The sequence below is a fragment of the Anarrhichthys ocellatus genome, unplaced genomic scaffold (genome assembly GCF_004355925.1).
Source record: "Anarrhichthys ocellatus isolate YVR2014 unplaced genomic scaffold, GSC_Weel_1.0 scaffold100, whole genome shotgun sequence".
NCBI classification, from domain to species: Eukaryota; Metazoa; Chordata; class Actinopteri; order Perciformes; family Anarhichadidae; genus Anarrhichthys; species Anarrhichthys ocellatus.
In genome coordinates, this window is record NW_022280130.1 from 830,845 (window position 1) to 847,446 (window position 16,602).

Consider the following 16,602-nt stretch of genomic DNA (forward strand, 5'->3'; position numbering starts at 1 on the left):
TTGACGTAGTGGACTAACCGTGGAATTACAACTTCCGGCTCCGTCGTGCGGAGCCATTGAACCCAAAATGACTTAATCCCATAGTGAATTTACATTGTGAAAGAGACGTCTGTAAACCAGCGGATCTTTTTTTCTTCTTTTAGGTGAATCAACTTCCCAGTTTGACCACTTGATTAAATCTTATTTAAATCGTTAGGTCCTAACAGCCGAATCCAGAGATATTTCCCTTCTTCCATTAATGTGAATGAGCCTGAGAAGGAGAGCTTGGAGGCGGGGTTAAAGGAAACACCAGAACGAATGAATGCGGAAGATTCGGATAATTTCATACTTGAAAGTCGAAAGTTTTTTGTTTCATGTGAGCAACTTCCATAGAAATGAACGGTGTCCCGCCTCCAACCGTGTATCCAGTTCTGTTTATACATCCACGGCTGAGGCCCGGGCAACTTCGCCGGTCAAAGTCCACCGAAGCTGAACTTCACTTGATGTGAAGATGCAAATTTGCTTTGCCACCAGAAGCGAATGTTGTTGTTTTTTCACCCCTTCGCTCACAAAGAATGGAAGTGAGTTGGAGGCAAATATTGGCCGATGTTAATGTCGCACGTGTGTCACCGTTTCCTTTAGCTGGCAATAACTTGGAGGCAGTGGAAAGAAGTTGAGTTTTTGTGTCCACCGGTTTAATTCTAGTCTAATATTCACGCCCTTTTTGCTCTATTTTTGGTCTCTACCAACTCTCTGCTGAGTGCTCCACTATGTTCACCAGATAGTCTCTAACTGTGTCTGCTGTTTGCTGCTGAGTAGTGCACAGTGGGTTGTTACAGCTTCTCCACTGCGGGTGGAAACGCTGTGAGAGCTGTGAGAGTGAAACAGTAAAGTTGTGACAGATAAATGATGAGCTGAAACAAGGGGGAGCTGCTGATTCAGGTTCACCACCACGAAAGACCCTTATACGAACAATTGTATTGTTATATATATATGGTTGTATATTTACATATCGATGGAAATAAATAAAAGCATGCATCATCATCTCCATCTGAGCTTTTCATGTCTGCATTTATATTAGTCAACCCAGTCCCTTTATAAATGCCTGTTCTAGCTGTTGTGGAGTTGGTGTAGGCAGCTATGACGTATGTGAAGGGATGTCTGCGTAGGTTTAGCATGTGGATGAAGTCATGCCAGCACAGAGAGGCCATCTGGACACACACACACTCACACACACATGGGGTGCAATTATGGCAGGCTAAATAATAAGCACAACACATAGTAGCCCAGTCCTTCAGAGAGGAGTGTAGATGAGGAGTTTGTAGGGCAGCAGTGGGACTGTCAGACTGTGTCAAGTGTGTGTGTGTGCGTGTGTGTGAGTGAGTCAAATATTTAGTGAAAAATTCTTCCAACTCGCTGTTCAAACACCGCAGTCAGAGCTGACGCAGGACCCTTTTACTCTGCAACACATGCAGTGCAATGCAAATCTACACCCACTCGTCCACCAACACACATGCATACATGCATACAATGTCACGTATATATACATATATATACAAGCACATGGGATCCTGTCAAAGAATTTGCAAAAAGTCCCATGTTGATTCCCCCTCAGAAAACGGGCAATTTAAGTTCGATTGAGCTTGTAGTGTGATTAATGTCACGGGCAGATGGACTCAGCTGTCATGCATAAACCAACTCCCAACCTCCTACAGCGCCAGAATACATGAACAGGACCCCTCTGCTCTGCTGCTGCAGTGTGTGTGTGGGGTGTACTGTCAGTGCCTTCTTTGTATCATCTTACTCTTGTTTGATTGAAAGAGGGAGAGAAAAACACACACAGGGCGCTTTGTTTTTCTGTGTGTTTGTGGCCTATGGATTTGACCATTGTTTCTCCAGAAGAGAGTGGGAGAAAGACGGGGGGAGGGGGGTTGAGAGTACAGTAGACAACGGAGGTCTAGTCCGCGATTGGTACAGCTGGCTCTGACTGTTCGGCCTACAGCCGCATCGCATTTCAAACACATTTTTCATATTAAAAGTTCTTTAAAACACCACAAAACCGCGTGAGAGCATCGCCATGGGCCTGTGTGTGTATATAAGGTCGGCCCTTGTTGCCACGGCGACGCAGTGGTCATGGAGACGGAGGTGGCAGGTTGGGGTCAGGCACAGCGGGGCGCCGGGCCGAGATTAACTGTGACTGTGATTCCGGAGAGAGGAGAATGAAACAGCAGGCTACCAAAGACCGACATGACCTCCATCTCTGCGCTCCTTCAGACTACCGGCAGCAGCACATCCAGAAAGGAAACTTTCTTTTCATTGTCCGATGCTTTTGGCTGAAACTTTCAAGATCGGCCTTTCACTTATCTCTGTAGACCCTTGCTAAGCGCTCTGGGAGTTGCGTGTGATCCCGTTCAGTTACTGAAAAGTCATGTGCAGACACAAAATACTGAAATTAGATGTTTCAGGGCCAGAATAAATCAGTTTAAATTGGAATATTTAACAGATTGACTTGAGGTGATGACCCTAATTTTAATCAAACAGGCTCCCTCTCCCTCCGGAGGACTGTGAGGCTTTACAGTACAAGGCGAGGTCAAACTGTAGCTGTCAGTTCCTTTGCTGCTGCCGGTCCATCGCAGCGCTGTTCGGCCTCTTGTCTAAAACCAACCTTGTGTTTGTGGGACAGAGGGGTCCATTGTTTTGGTGGCTGTTCTGACGGATGCCTGGCCGATGACTTCAGCTCCGCCATGAACTGTCTCCTTATTCTCCTATAGGACCGGGATCACAGCCGTGCCGGCCTGGGCATGGGACAACAGCTGAGATGGAAGCAGCGGTCCGGGGCATGTATAGCTGCGGAGGAAAGCCAGATCTATAGATAGGGACTTACAGGAAAAAATGGTTGTTTTTACCATTTCACTTTTATTAAAGCTTTTGATTGCTTACACAAAATTCTTACAAATTAGTTATATTTACATTGCTGGCAATCATTTTACAAAGCACATCATAGTTTTGTGGATTGACATCCTACCTGCATGGCAGCTGCTAGTTTACACTGTTTAATTATTATACTGGTAACTTTATGTTTACACTATTATGTCAAAGGGCTGAGAGTGTCGTATTCTGTACCGGAAAACCCTTTAAAGCAAAAGTGTAAATAATTATGTGCTACTATTTTGAGAATGTTTCTGTTGCTCATTAAAAAAAAAGTATAATGTTTTCCTGGTGCTTTCGAACATTACTGATATAGATTCATCATCACCGCCAGGTATGTCTGCGCATGTGTGCATCTCAGTGTCCACGGATAATCTTGCATACTGCTGGATCCATAAGCCTAATATGTTTTGTGCTCATTTATGACTGTGTGCTCTAGGAGCTCACGTGGTTGCAGTGATTAACACTTTGTGAAAACATATTTCATTGACTGTTTAATACCGTCATTGACTGCTGACTGCCCACTGCTCTTCACAGGCCGGTAGGGGCCACAATCGACAAACTGTTTCAGTTCAGACTCTTGTTTCCACTACGGATCACAAATAGTTTCTATCTGGATTTGCTTGCCTTGGTAGGACAATTTAATGTATATAAGTATGTAAACTAAAACTAAAGATTAGCAAATGACAAATTGAACCGAGCTCTGACAACAACGGAGCGGGTCCTCTTATGTCGGTAGGAGAGCTATTCTGTTAACAGCCGTTCGGAGTCCTACGGTGTGTTTGGCTAACAGAGCTAACAGCTAATGGAACTAAACACACAGCAGGACTGACTGTTTTTGGATCAGAGGAAGCGTTGAGCATACAACACGAAGGTCCAGACAGCTGCATTGATACAATTCGAGAGCGTATCTGTTGCGTGAGACCTGCGAGTGAAAAATGCGTCTGATACGCTTGCGGTCTAGACAAGTTTGCATTTGTAATCAAACTTTACAGCAGTTGTGGTTGCAAACACACCTGGTGGAGATCTACACTTTTTTTTAGTTGATAGGTGACAGTGCTGTTTTAATATGTGACTATATCGTTTGGTACATTTGGATCCTGGATTGTGCCTTCATGAGAAAGAGTTACACAGCAGTGCACGTGAGGATCTGGTTAAAGTTATGTTTCGGCAAAGACTGTTAGGTTAGCGCTGTGTGGAGGAGCTAATGGGCCTGAATAAACTGCAGCACTAACGGCTGAATGACATTTTTATTGGCCCTCATAAAACAGGATGTAGAAATAATGATCCTAATGCACAGTAGAGGTCCTGCTTCCAGTCACAGTGTGGAGGGTTAATATGTTAAGTACCGAAGTGTTTGCAATGTTGGCCTGTGAGAAGACTGCTATTGACAGTGCTAGGAGGTATTTCAGGGAGGTTAAACTCCATGTAGATAGCGCTAGTCCTTCCAGGCACCTCCACTCCCCATTCCCTACCTGTTCCTTCCTCTCCAAATCTCTAGCTCTCAGCCCGTAGGCAGCTGGCTATTACCCATAAGCCCCCGGGGGAACAGCTGTGATTCTTGGAGGCTCTTTTGTCCCATCAAAATGAAGACGTCTCCTCTGGTTGTTACGGTGAAGGCAGACCGGGCTGGTGCTTGGCTCACTGCCATCCACTTACAGCGAGACAGATCGGAGAATAGAGTTGGTTGGGGGTTAAGGAAAAGATGTTAGCACCGAGGACCGACAACAGAACTTCGCATAAGAGGAAAAAGGTATTTGTTACAAAAGGTGCATGCGTTTGGTGGGAAAGACCAAAAAAAGAGGAAGTTAACAAGACAGAGAGGGGGAGATTCTCCTTCACGAGACAGCAGGTACATGACACATTTTTGGAATAGCAGTCAATAAAAAGGTGGCAAAGAGTATGAGAAAGGTTCTGTATACACGGGTATCCAAACAGTGGGCGAAATGCTCCCAGACAGAGTTATGCCTTACATTTACCAACGAGTTGAAGGTGCTGTATACAAGATCTAGATCATTTCGATTGCCTCTCAATCATAGACTGTAAATAAGAAGTGGACGTAGTCATCGTGACATCACCCATTGGTTTGTGTACTGCCGTTCGCAACCGATGAACGGAAGTTACCATATTTGGAATGTGGAGGAGTGACGTAGAGACGCCGTATACAGCTCTGGTAGCGACAGCGACCTGTCAATCACAGTAAGCCTTAAAGCATTTATGGTCTGTTTGACTCTAAATGGACCATAACTTACTAAATGAACATCATGCTGTATTGAAGAAGACTTGAAACTAGAGATTGAGACCATAAACTCATGTTTACAATGTTTACTGAGGTAATAAATCAAGAGAGAAGTGGAGTCATTTTCTCATAGACTTCTATACAATCAGACTTCTTACTGCAACTAGGAGTCTCCCTCTGCTGGTCAGTGGAGAGAATGCAAGTTTCAAGACACTTCCGCATCGGCTTCAGTGTTTGTGTCAGGGAGAACTAGAGGATGGGGGTTACGCTTTGGTCGACGATGATGTCTGTTGGGACAGAGAGGAGAGATGAGCTAATCAGTGGGGCACACTCTCTTGAACTATCATAACGCCAGGATGACTCAGCAGAGAAGACAGCTAGCAGCTAGCAACCTGGTACGGCAGACTATAATCTAAACGGGAGTTGTTAAAAAATTCGCCCCCCTTACAGTTGACATGAACGGGGAATTAGCTATAGAGACCATACTGTTTTTGTACCAGGCTGTAAACATGTTTTTTTGTGCTGTAAAGTTGGGTATTTTAACATGAGGGTATATGGGGATTCAGACGCTTTTGTAGCCAGCCTCAAGTGGCCGTTTGAGGAACTGCTTTTGGCACTTCCGCGTTGGCTTCATTTCTCCGCGCAAAAAACAATTACATTTTATGCATCAACTATATTGTTCACCCCACAGCTTACTACTCTTTCTTCCTTTTATCTCCTTAAAATTCCCTCAAATCTAAACATATCTTGTTCTCTTTTGCAGTTTTTGCAAGCTTAACAAACTGGACTCAGTGGTGTTAGGAAGTTCCACTTTGCTACTACCCCATATTTACATTGGATCCAGCCCACGGCCATCCCATTTAAGTGCTAACCCTTGACTGTTTACATCCAGCACATAGCACAGAGTCACTGACCAAGGATGGGTGGATGTGGGAAAACGTGCTGGTTTCAGGCAAGTGGCACATATTTGAACATGAGCGGTGAGGATTTCATCCTACTTCTCTCCTGTAATGTGAAAAGGAAAGTGGAGATCAAGACTGAGGGGGTAGTACATAGTGCTCTACCTAAATAAACGGGTTCTTTACTTGAGTACTTCCTTTAAGCCGTTACCGAGACAGATTTATCCTTACAGATTCAAAGTCTAAGTCTAATCATTTTCTTTCCAGTCTCCTTACGGATTCTTCGTCTTAGGTTAAAGGACTTCAGTGTTTAATGTCTACCTGTAAGATATTCAACCTTTAAGGCAGAGGTCTTCAACAGGGGGTCCGCGAATGTTTTGGTTGATTAGACAATTTTTTTTTTCCCAAACATGAATCTGTCTATTATTTTAATAGTTCAGTATTGTATGCAAGATAACAGGTATGTTTATAAATGGCAGTGGCACGGCCACCCTACTCACTGTACCTTGCACATGTTTAAAATAAAAACAAGAATATATGAACCTGTGTATTATTTGAAAAGCTTAGCATTGAATGCACAATAAAGAGGTATGTTTATACATGGCACTAGGCCCAGTTTAATATAAAACACAATTGTATACAATATATATATAGTCGGGGGTCCCTGCTCCATCTCTCTATCAGTTTGGGGGTCTTTGGCCTGAAAAACGTTGAAGACCTCTGCTTTAAGGTATTTAACGTGACAATCAAACACTCACCCTTTTCTCTCCGTCCTCCTTTACTCAGCAATATTCTTCGAACACTCCTAAAAGTAGTATCCTATATTACCGTATCTACCCAACCTTTCACGAACAGCATTTATATGAGATGTCAACAAATATCCACACATGCCTGTTAAATGCTAATATGAATATTGACAAAAATATTCTATTTCCTAAATCAGCGAACTTTTAAAATCCCAATTTCACATTAATTAAACAAAAACCCCAAAACAAACAAAACTTCAGAGTCAATCTTCCAAATTTCAGTATCTCACCAGATGTTTAGAAGTCTATCTGGACTCAATCAGGTCCTCTAGGATCCCAGTGAAGATGCTCAGGAACCACTGAACGGTCCTCTCCAGAATGTGTGGAGGCACAGAGGCAGGAGAAGCCTCCTGGATGATCAGTCCCCGTCCGCAGTCGGTTCCCGATGATCTTTCAAGGGATCCTGTTCGTGACGCCAAGTTTGTGGTGAAAAAACTATTCAATAGTACCGAGTGAGTCCTATAATACTGAAACAAGAAACATTGCGAGAAGGAGTTGTTAAAGTATTTATTCTCTGCGCAGAGAAGGCTTCACCGTCATACTGACTGCAACACAGTCCGCAGAGGATGAGCCAAAAGTTCAGTTTGTCTCCTGCTCTTAAACATCTCAGCACACAGCAGGGGGGGGGAACATCAGTTATTTACATTACAACAGTGGTGGGCCGTCAGGGCCTGCAAGGCCTTCTCTGCTGGCCTAAACAGAATCACAAAGTTATATCTATTTTATAATTTAATAATTTTTCTTAAATACACTACATGTATTATAATTTATAAAAATATTTTTCCCATTATGTTATTTTCTCATTGCACAGCTACTGTCTTCCTCAGTTGCTCTGCTTCCAGTGCAGCTTATTTTAAGTAGAGCTTTTATCCAATCAGATCTCACCTCTGTGTCTCTAGGTAAGAAGAGAGGCACGAGGCCTGCAGACTCACAAGTGCATCCCTTTGCAGTTTAAGTGAAAGGGGACGATATTGTTGATTGTCATATTCTTCAACCAATGAGATCTTTAGTTTGACATGTTGGGCGTATTCTTTGACGTGTCAGCGCCTGCTAGCCGGCCTAGAGCTACGTCAGCATTACGTCCAGTTGCAGCTCTGCCGTGAGGTGCAGAGTGTGCTGTGATTGGTCAGTGGGCGAGCACGTGACTAAAGTGAAACTTATGCTTGCTGGCGTTCACTGGCTAAGGTTGTTAGCAGTCAGAGTTCAAGTGGAAAGATATGGAAGAAATTATGGCATTTTCAGTTTTTTTTACTTAGCTTTGTTTTTTAACATCAAATGGCGGAAGGAGGAGGAGAAACTGATTTAGTGGCGGAGTTACTGGGAACGCCTTTCTCAAGAAGGACATTTCCGGACAAACTGGACATAGTAAGAAATGGCCGGCCAACCCCACAGCTAGCAGCCCTGACCCAGCCAGGAAAAGGATTTGTGCGTCACTTTCAGTCAGCAAACTATGAATGGTATTCCTTGCTGACAGGGTCGGAGAAGAGATGCAAATTGTATTGCTGGGAATGCCTGTTATTTGCGACTGAACGTCTTGGTGTATGGAGCCATGCTGGATTTGGTAACCTGAGCTGCCTGAGCAAGGCTGCTACGCCACACCAAAGTACGGCGGGACACGTACAAGCTACGGTGCTCTTGAAAACGTTTGGAGGGACCCGAGTGGATCTCCAGATCAATGAACAAGTTCGCAGGGAAACGGAGCTCCACATTGAAAAAGTTAAGAAGAATAGGGAAATACTGAAAAGGACCTCTTGCTGGAACTGAAACGCACGGATGTACTGCACAGCCGCGTTATTGAACTCTTTGTAAACAAAGACAGGAGGATGGACTTTGTATTTAAATAGAACAGCATTTGGTAAGTAAAACTGCTTTTGTTTTCTTTACATCTGCAGTGTGTTAATTTTGCCTATCGTGTCGTTTATGGATATATCGTTCCCTGATGTAAATAATATTTGAATGGCCCTTGCTCTTCAGTGTGTGCATTGCTGGATTGTTTTGTCATGCTTTGTTGTGAATATATGTGAGTTCGCTCTCGTCACTGTGTTAATTACATCGATTTGACCATATGCATTGTCCGTTAATTACGAAGCATCCCGTCCTGCGTGGGTTTAGGGTCCGGATAATTGAATCAGTTTGGGCTGTTTTCTTTTACAAACAAGAATTATGGTCTGGAGAAATGGGGATTGTGTGGCAATTGTTTAGCCCTGTTTGAATCAGTAGGGAACAGCTGCCTAAACGCTGCGGGGAGAATGTAGCGTGAGTTTGTGCGTGTTGTTTTCCTTACTGAGCTAGTTTAGCCTCGCAGAACATATGCGCCTCAGTTGTGTTTTGTTTTGCTTCCGGGGTCAGACGCTGACCCGGAAACTAAACAGACAGACAGACCGGTGTCCACCGAAAACGTTATATTTACCACAATTTGAGCTTCTGCATTTTCCAAATGCACTAGTATTATTGTTCGGTTTGTAAGCCTCGTACCGAATGGTTTAAAAGGAATATGTGATGTTACACCCCTAGAAACAAATAACCGTAGCTGTGGCGCCATCATGAGGTTATTTCGTGGTAAGACGGCAGTGAAGGCCCAGGTATAAAATGCACGGCCCGCCACTGCATTACAACAATTGATCAGCAGTTTCAAGCTCCCCATTGACCCCTCCAGTCATCCCCTTCCTCTTCTGAGCCTTGTCACACGAAGACATGTGTCTTTATTACCTTTGATTATCTCTGGGAATCTTCACACCTCAACATTCTTAAACTGCAACCCCCATTTGGTTACTTCCCCTTATCAAAGCAAAGGCAGAGATAACCCATATGGTCCTGTTACCACTCTCCTAGTTTACAATCATATGTCACATATATAGTTTTGTTAGTGAGTAAGGCACATAAACTAAATCACAGTAGAAATGTACTAGCACAACCACATTTCCTATCACACATTGCGTCTGCATTTCATGGGAAAGGGAAGAAGACAGCATGGCAGACTTGGAACATTTGTGATGAAGTTTCTGAAACCATCACCAATCTCAGCCAGCATCCAACATCAATAAGTGACCTGGACCTACAACAGTTAGAGAGATTTGTTGTCCTCATGTACGATAGATCAAGCGCAGTTACTGGTGTGGATGAAGCAAGACTGGATCTCTTTGCCTGGAAACGAAGGCCCCACAACTCGATTCCACCAACTCAGGCAGCCCTGAGAGAACATGCAAAGAATCAGAAGATGTGATTTTTCCCAGCCTCACCTGCTGCGTCCTGTCAGTCAGGAAGTTTGTGATCCACTGACAGGTGGAGGCTGGCACAGTGAGCTGGGAGAGTTTGGGTTGGAGTATTGCTGGGATGATGGTGTTGAACGCTGAGCTGAAGTCCACAAACAGAACCCTTGCATATGACCCTGGGGAGTCGAGATGTTGCAGCATGTAGTGCAGTCCCATGTTGACTGCATCATCCACCGACCTGTTTGCACGGTAGGCAAACTGCAGGGGGTCCAGCAGGGGCCCTGTGATGTCCTTCAGGTGGCTCAACACCAGTTTCTCAAAGGATTTCATGACCACAGACGTCAGGGCGACGGGCCTGTAGTCATTTAATCCTGTGATGGAGGATTTCTTGGGGACCGGGATGATCGTGGAGCGTTTGAAGCATGAGGGTACTTCACACAGCTCCAGTGATCGGTTGAACATCTGTGTGAAGATGGGGGCCAGCTGGTCAGCACAGACTTTCAGGCACGAGGGTGACACACCGTCTGGGCCTGGTGCCTTCCTGATCTTCTGTCTGTGGAAGAGCCGACTCACATCCTCTTCGCAGATCCTCAGTGCCGGTGGGGGGTCAGTTGGGAGAGATGAGGAGGAGGCAGGGGGTGTAGATGGTTGTTTGATGATGATGGGGCAGGTGGGGGGTGTGAGAGTAGGCTTATCAAACCTGCAGTAAACACATTCAGGTCGTCAGCCAGTTGGTGATTGGCCTCAGTGGGGGGTGGTCTCCTGTAGTTGGTGAGTACTTCCAGGCCTCTCCAAACTGACGAGGGGTCGTTGGCTGAAAACTTTTTCTCCAGCTTTTCAGTGTAGCTCCTCTTAGCTACCTTAATCTCCCTCGTCAATGTGTTTCTGGCCTGGTTGTACAGGATCCTGTCCCCACTTCTGTAGGCCTCCTCCTTGGCCCGACGAAGCTGCCTGAGTCTTGCAGTAAACCAGGGTTTATTAGGGCCCGAGCTACCGACGTCGGGCCGCGAAGGCCCTATTGATATTGTACCCGTTTGGGTAAAGGTACGCATGGTTGGAGGACTTGCCATGCATGAAAACTCACCAAATTTTGGCGACTTGTCAGGCCTGGTGAATATAGCCATCTGAAAAAGAATGCATCTTTCTGTGTTAAGAAATGGCTCTCTAGCGGCCCGTACAAGTCGGACTGGCGATGCCTCTCGGCCAGTATGTCCGCTTGACTTGAAATTTGACACACATGTCCACTTGAGCTAGAGCTACAAAAAAGCCAATCAGACCACTAAGCTCCGCCTACTTAGATTTTCCGCCATATTGAATTTAGTGTAAAACACATTTCTGCGAACTTCTCCTACATGCTTAGTCCCATTACTACCAAATTTGCTGTGGATCATTACTGGATCTATGTCATCAAAAGTTATCAAAAGCTTTTTGATATCTCTTTTCGTTTACAAGATATGGACCAATAAACTTCTTAGGGGCGTGGCTTAATATCACTACATATAACTTCTCAACCGTTTGTCCTACAATTACCAGATTTTCAGCATATGTGCACATTGCATCCTCTAACATACCCTGAGATTTATTTTGCATTCAACAACTAGCGGGAGCTACAGTAAACCCTCGAAGTTGTGCTTTTGTCACTTTTTGCAGATTTCAGCCTTCACACTTTAACGAACTCCTCCTACTGATTTTAAGCGATCAACTTCTCCTTTGGTCAGGATACTCTTAAGACCTTTGTGATTAAAAGTTATCAAAATCGAGAGTTTTCATCAAAGAACCTTGACGTGGCGTGGCGGCCATTTTGCCTCATTGTTTATGAAAAAATAACTTCTTATAGTTGTTATAGCTCCAAGGTACATTATCTAATCCGCACAAAACTTCTTTTGCATGATGCTACTTCATGCCTAAACATACTTCAATTGAAAATATTTCAATAACTCATAGCGCCGCCTACTGGCTAAAGGAAATGTTATATTTTATACTTTTAATTATTCCTCCTAGCCAGGTGACCTGATGAGTCTAAAATTTGTTAAGGATAGCCTTAAGACATTGATGATTCATGATCATCATGAATTTTGTGAGTTTTCATTGAACGCTGTTGCCGTGGCGACACATAGTTTGCCATGAAAAAGGAAGCTGATGGTTTAGTGGGTTGGGATGCTCAAAAACTCATGGAACTTTGTACATATGTCACAGGTCATTGGAAGAAATAGTTTATATGATTTTCTTTATTGGTCGTTTTCAATTGCCTCTATAGCGCCCCCTACAATATTTCAAAAGAGCAGCCCCAGCGCTACGTTTTGGCTACATGTATGAAACTTGGTAGGCACATGTATCCTATGGACACGTAAAAATAAGTCTCTTGGGACCATGCTCCAAACCCTACCGGAAGTCTGCCATTTTCAATTTTGTATGAATTTATACAATATTTCGACGATGCAGCCCTCGCAGTACGTTTCACTATCTATACATAAAATTTAGATGTATAACATTTGGTAAACAGATGTATCACATGTAGACTGACAAAAAAGCCCCCGGAGCTCTAAGCTCTAAACCCAACCGGAAGCCATTTTGAATTTAGTGGGGAAAAAAACACATTTTTGCGAACTCCTACACGCTGGCTCCGATTTCTACGAAATTTGCTGTGGATCATAAGTGGATCTAGATCATCAAAAGTTATCAAAATATTTTTGATATCTCTGCGTTTACAAGATATGGACCAATACACTTCTTAGGTGCGTGGCAAAATATCAATACACATAACTTCTCAACCATTTGTTCTAAATTCCCAAAATATTCAGCATATGTGCACATCACATCCAGTAACATACCCTGAGAATTGTTTTGCATTCGACCACAAGGGGGCGCTACAGTAAACCCGCAAAGCCTGCTGGCTAAAGGAAATGTCTGATGTAACTCAGCTGGACTTGTTCCAAACGGTCCCAAACTTCTCATGCTTGATAACACTCATGGCCTGACGATGTCTACAAGCTAATTTCCACTAATACTCACAGCGCCACCTGCTGGTGAAAGGAAATCTGGATTTTATGATAAACACCTCCGATTTACATGACTTTTACACAATGTGGTTTACATTTGACACAGAGCTACATGATGCATGTTTGCACGCATTCTGCAGCGCCAGGCAGCGGATACAGGAAGCATCAGACTATTTGCATGTAAAGCACTCTGCAGCTGCATATGTGAGCAGTAGCAGTTGGAAGATGAATGTGCCCGATGACTGTACCTTTGTCCGGAGTTACTGCAGACATTCAGATCGGAATGACACCCCCTGAACAGTGACATTGACATTAATGCACCTAAAGTTGGTGCTACATATTAGTTTGAGGCTAAGTCCTCAGCAATTGCAAGTAAAATTGCATTTAAAGAACTGAAAAACGATAAAAACAAAAAAAAAATGTTCATGTTACAATTGGTTATAATCACTTTATGGCAACTGCAAAATTGTTGATTTTCATATCAGTTCAGTATCTAGTGCTGTAAGATAATTAGTTTCCGTCCAGATTGACTAGTCTAGCAATGTTTCATGTGTTATGTAATGTTATAATCTCCATAAAGAATCTCAACTACTTTCCAACGGTCTGGATATATCCTAGCAACTAGTCTTATAATGTTGTACATGTGAATTTAGCTGCTTTGATTTCGTGTTTAGAATAATATTGTAGATCTTATATGAAAATGTAGCATCTTTTACAATGTTTAAAATGTGAAGTACAGTTGTTTCATTTATTGAATGAGTTACAACTTTTGTACCGTCCATACTGACTAGACTAGTCTGGGAATGTGCTATAAGTTACACATTTATCTTTAATATCAAATGTATTATTGTTAGATGAATTAAGTGTCCAGTGCCATACAGTTTGTTTTGTCCAGTTTGATATATTCTTGTCATGTTCAATTTGAACATAGTTGAAGGAAATGATTTTAATAAAAGAGTTGAATTATTAATTGACAGTTATATTTGTTAATATTTCCACTAAATGTCCAATGACATCAGCACATTCATTATTCTAGTGTTATAGTTGTGGGTAATTATTAAAGCATCTTTTATTACCTACAAATAGACACCAAGATCATTCAAATCGGGGAAATACAAAGTTTTATTAAGAAAACAAATTTTCGGGAGGCCCAATTAGCGGCCATCTTGGATTTTTGAATGGCCAATCAGGCAGGTTTGACCAGATACCTCTGGAGAACAACTCCACCAAATTTCATGCTTGTATCATAATTTGCACGATTAATCTACTATCTGCCCCACTACATAAAACATTACACGATCATTTATATCAGTATTTTAAAGATGATAGATAGATAGATAAATTTCTTTGCCATATTTTAAGGATCATGAGAAATCATTACATTCATAAATTCAAAGATAAACATTCAATCTGGTATCCATAGTAACGATGCCATCGAGGACTCCATGGATGGAATGGTCTCATGATGACATCACAAATTCTGTGGCTTTGATGTTAAGTCTATATATCCCTGTACATTCCCTCACACATTTGAGAGCGGACATCAACATACACAAGACAATTACATTGAAAACTCTCCTGCAGTTTTTCACAGCACTCATCAAATTCTTTCAGATACACACTTGACAATTGCATTGGAAAACTCTCGTACAGTTTTTCAAAGCACTCATCAAGTTGGTTCAGAAACACATTTGACAATTGCAATGGAAAACTCTCGTACAGTATTTCACACCAGAAACCAAGTTGGTTCAAAGATGGAATTAAATTCCAAAGAGGTTGAACCTCCAATGAATTTTTACCTCAGTTCATTGGAGGAACAAGTAAGATGTGAACTGTTGGACAGCGAGGCGAGGCTCACCCAAACAACAACTAAGGACAGAGTCCTCCTAGAAATTGATGAAGATTGTCTTCAACATTTTCTAGATGTTCTCCACGAAAAGAACAAAACCGCGAAGTCCACCGAGTCTAAGAACCTCTGTCAGGCTACTGTTGATAAACACTTAGATGTCATCAGTCAGCTCAAGGAGGCTCTTCATAAGGCCGAACAGGAGCTGAAAAATGGTCAACTACAATGGCAAGAGGAGAAGTCCTCCCTCAAAGCACGCCAGCAAAAGAACTGTGACCACTTTCACTCCCAGGTGCAGGTCATCGCATCCATTCGAGCACAAGAGCAGGAAGCAGTAAAACAGAAGCTGGAAAAAGCTCAGGCTTTCTATAAAGCCGAGATGGACGAACAGAGAGCGGAGACGAACAGGATCGCAGCAGCTCTGAAAGAAACACAGGACCTGCTGGAGACTGAGCGTCAGGCTACAGTTGATGAACAGTTAGATGTCAGCACTAAGCTCAAGGAGGCTCTTGATAAGACCGAACAGGAGCTGAAAAATGGTCATCTACAATGGCAAAAGGAGAAGTCTCTCTATCACGCCAAGGCTTTCTGTCAAGCCAAGACTTTCTATAAAGCCCGGATGGACAAACAGAGAGCGGAGACAAACAGGATTGCAGCAGCTCTGAAAGAAACACAGGACCTGCTGGAGACTGAGCGTGTTCAACATAAAACTACCACCAAGGCTGAGTTGGAGATATTTAAGAATCTCTGTCAGGCTAGAATTGTTGAACTGGTAGATGAGAACAGTAAGCTCAAGGCAGCCTTTTTCAAGGCTCAGAATGAGCTGAAGAATGGACATTTACTGTGGCAACAGGAGAAGTCTTCCTTCATGGATCGGAATAAAAAAGCCTGGGGACTTTATCATACTCAGGTGAAGACCACAGCTGATTCTAGAAGAATGGAGGAGGAGGCTAAGCAGACGCTGCAGAGATTCCAGGCAGACCATAAAGGCCAGCTGGACGAACAGAGAGCGGAGACAAACAGGATCGCAGCAGCTCTGAAAGAAACACAGGACCTGCTGGAGACTGAGCGTCTCCGTTTCCAGGAACAGTCATCCCTCACGGCACACCTGGAAAAAACCTGCAGGGACCTCGATCATGCCCAGCTGAAGAACATAGCTACTCTTCAAACATTGGAGGAGGAAGCTACGCAGATGGTCAAAAGAAACCAGTCGTCCAAAGCACGGCTGGTGGAGCAGACAATGGAGATAAACAGGATCAAAGCAGCTCTGAAAAAGACAGAAGATCTGTTAGGAGCTGAGCGTTATCTTCGGCAGCACGATAAGTACATCCTTCAGGCCACCGAAGAAGATCTTCAGAACCACATCACCAACATGCAGAAGAAGAAGAAGAAAAAATGGTTCAAACTCTTCTAATGCCTGGCTCCCTACTGTCAAAACATCAGACAGTAAAACACTGACGGGGTACCGCACGGGTACTTCTACTTTTGGTACTTTAAGTACATCTTGTTGAATATAACATAATTGACTCAGGTTTTGAATGCAGGACTTTTACTCGTCGTGGATTGTTTCATCAGTATGGTATTAGTACTTTTACTGTAGTGAAGGATCTGAATAATTTTTCCTCCACTAATTACTTGTAAGTGAGTTTGGCAAACAGTTAATATACAAACAGTGGTTCTTACCCTGGCTCCAG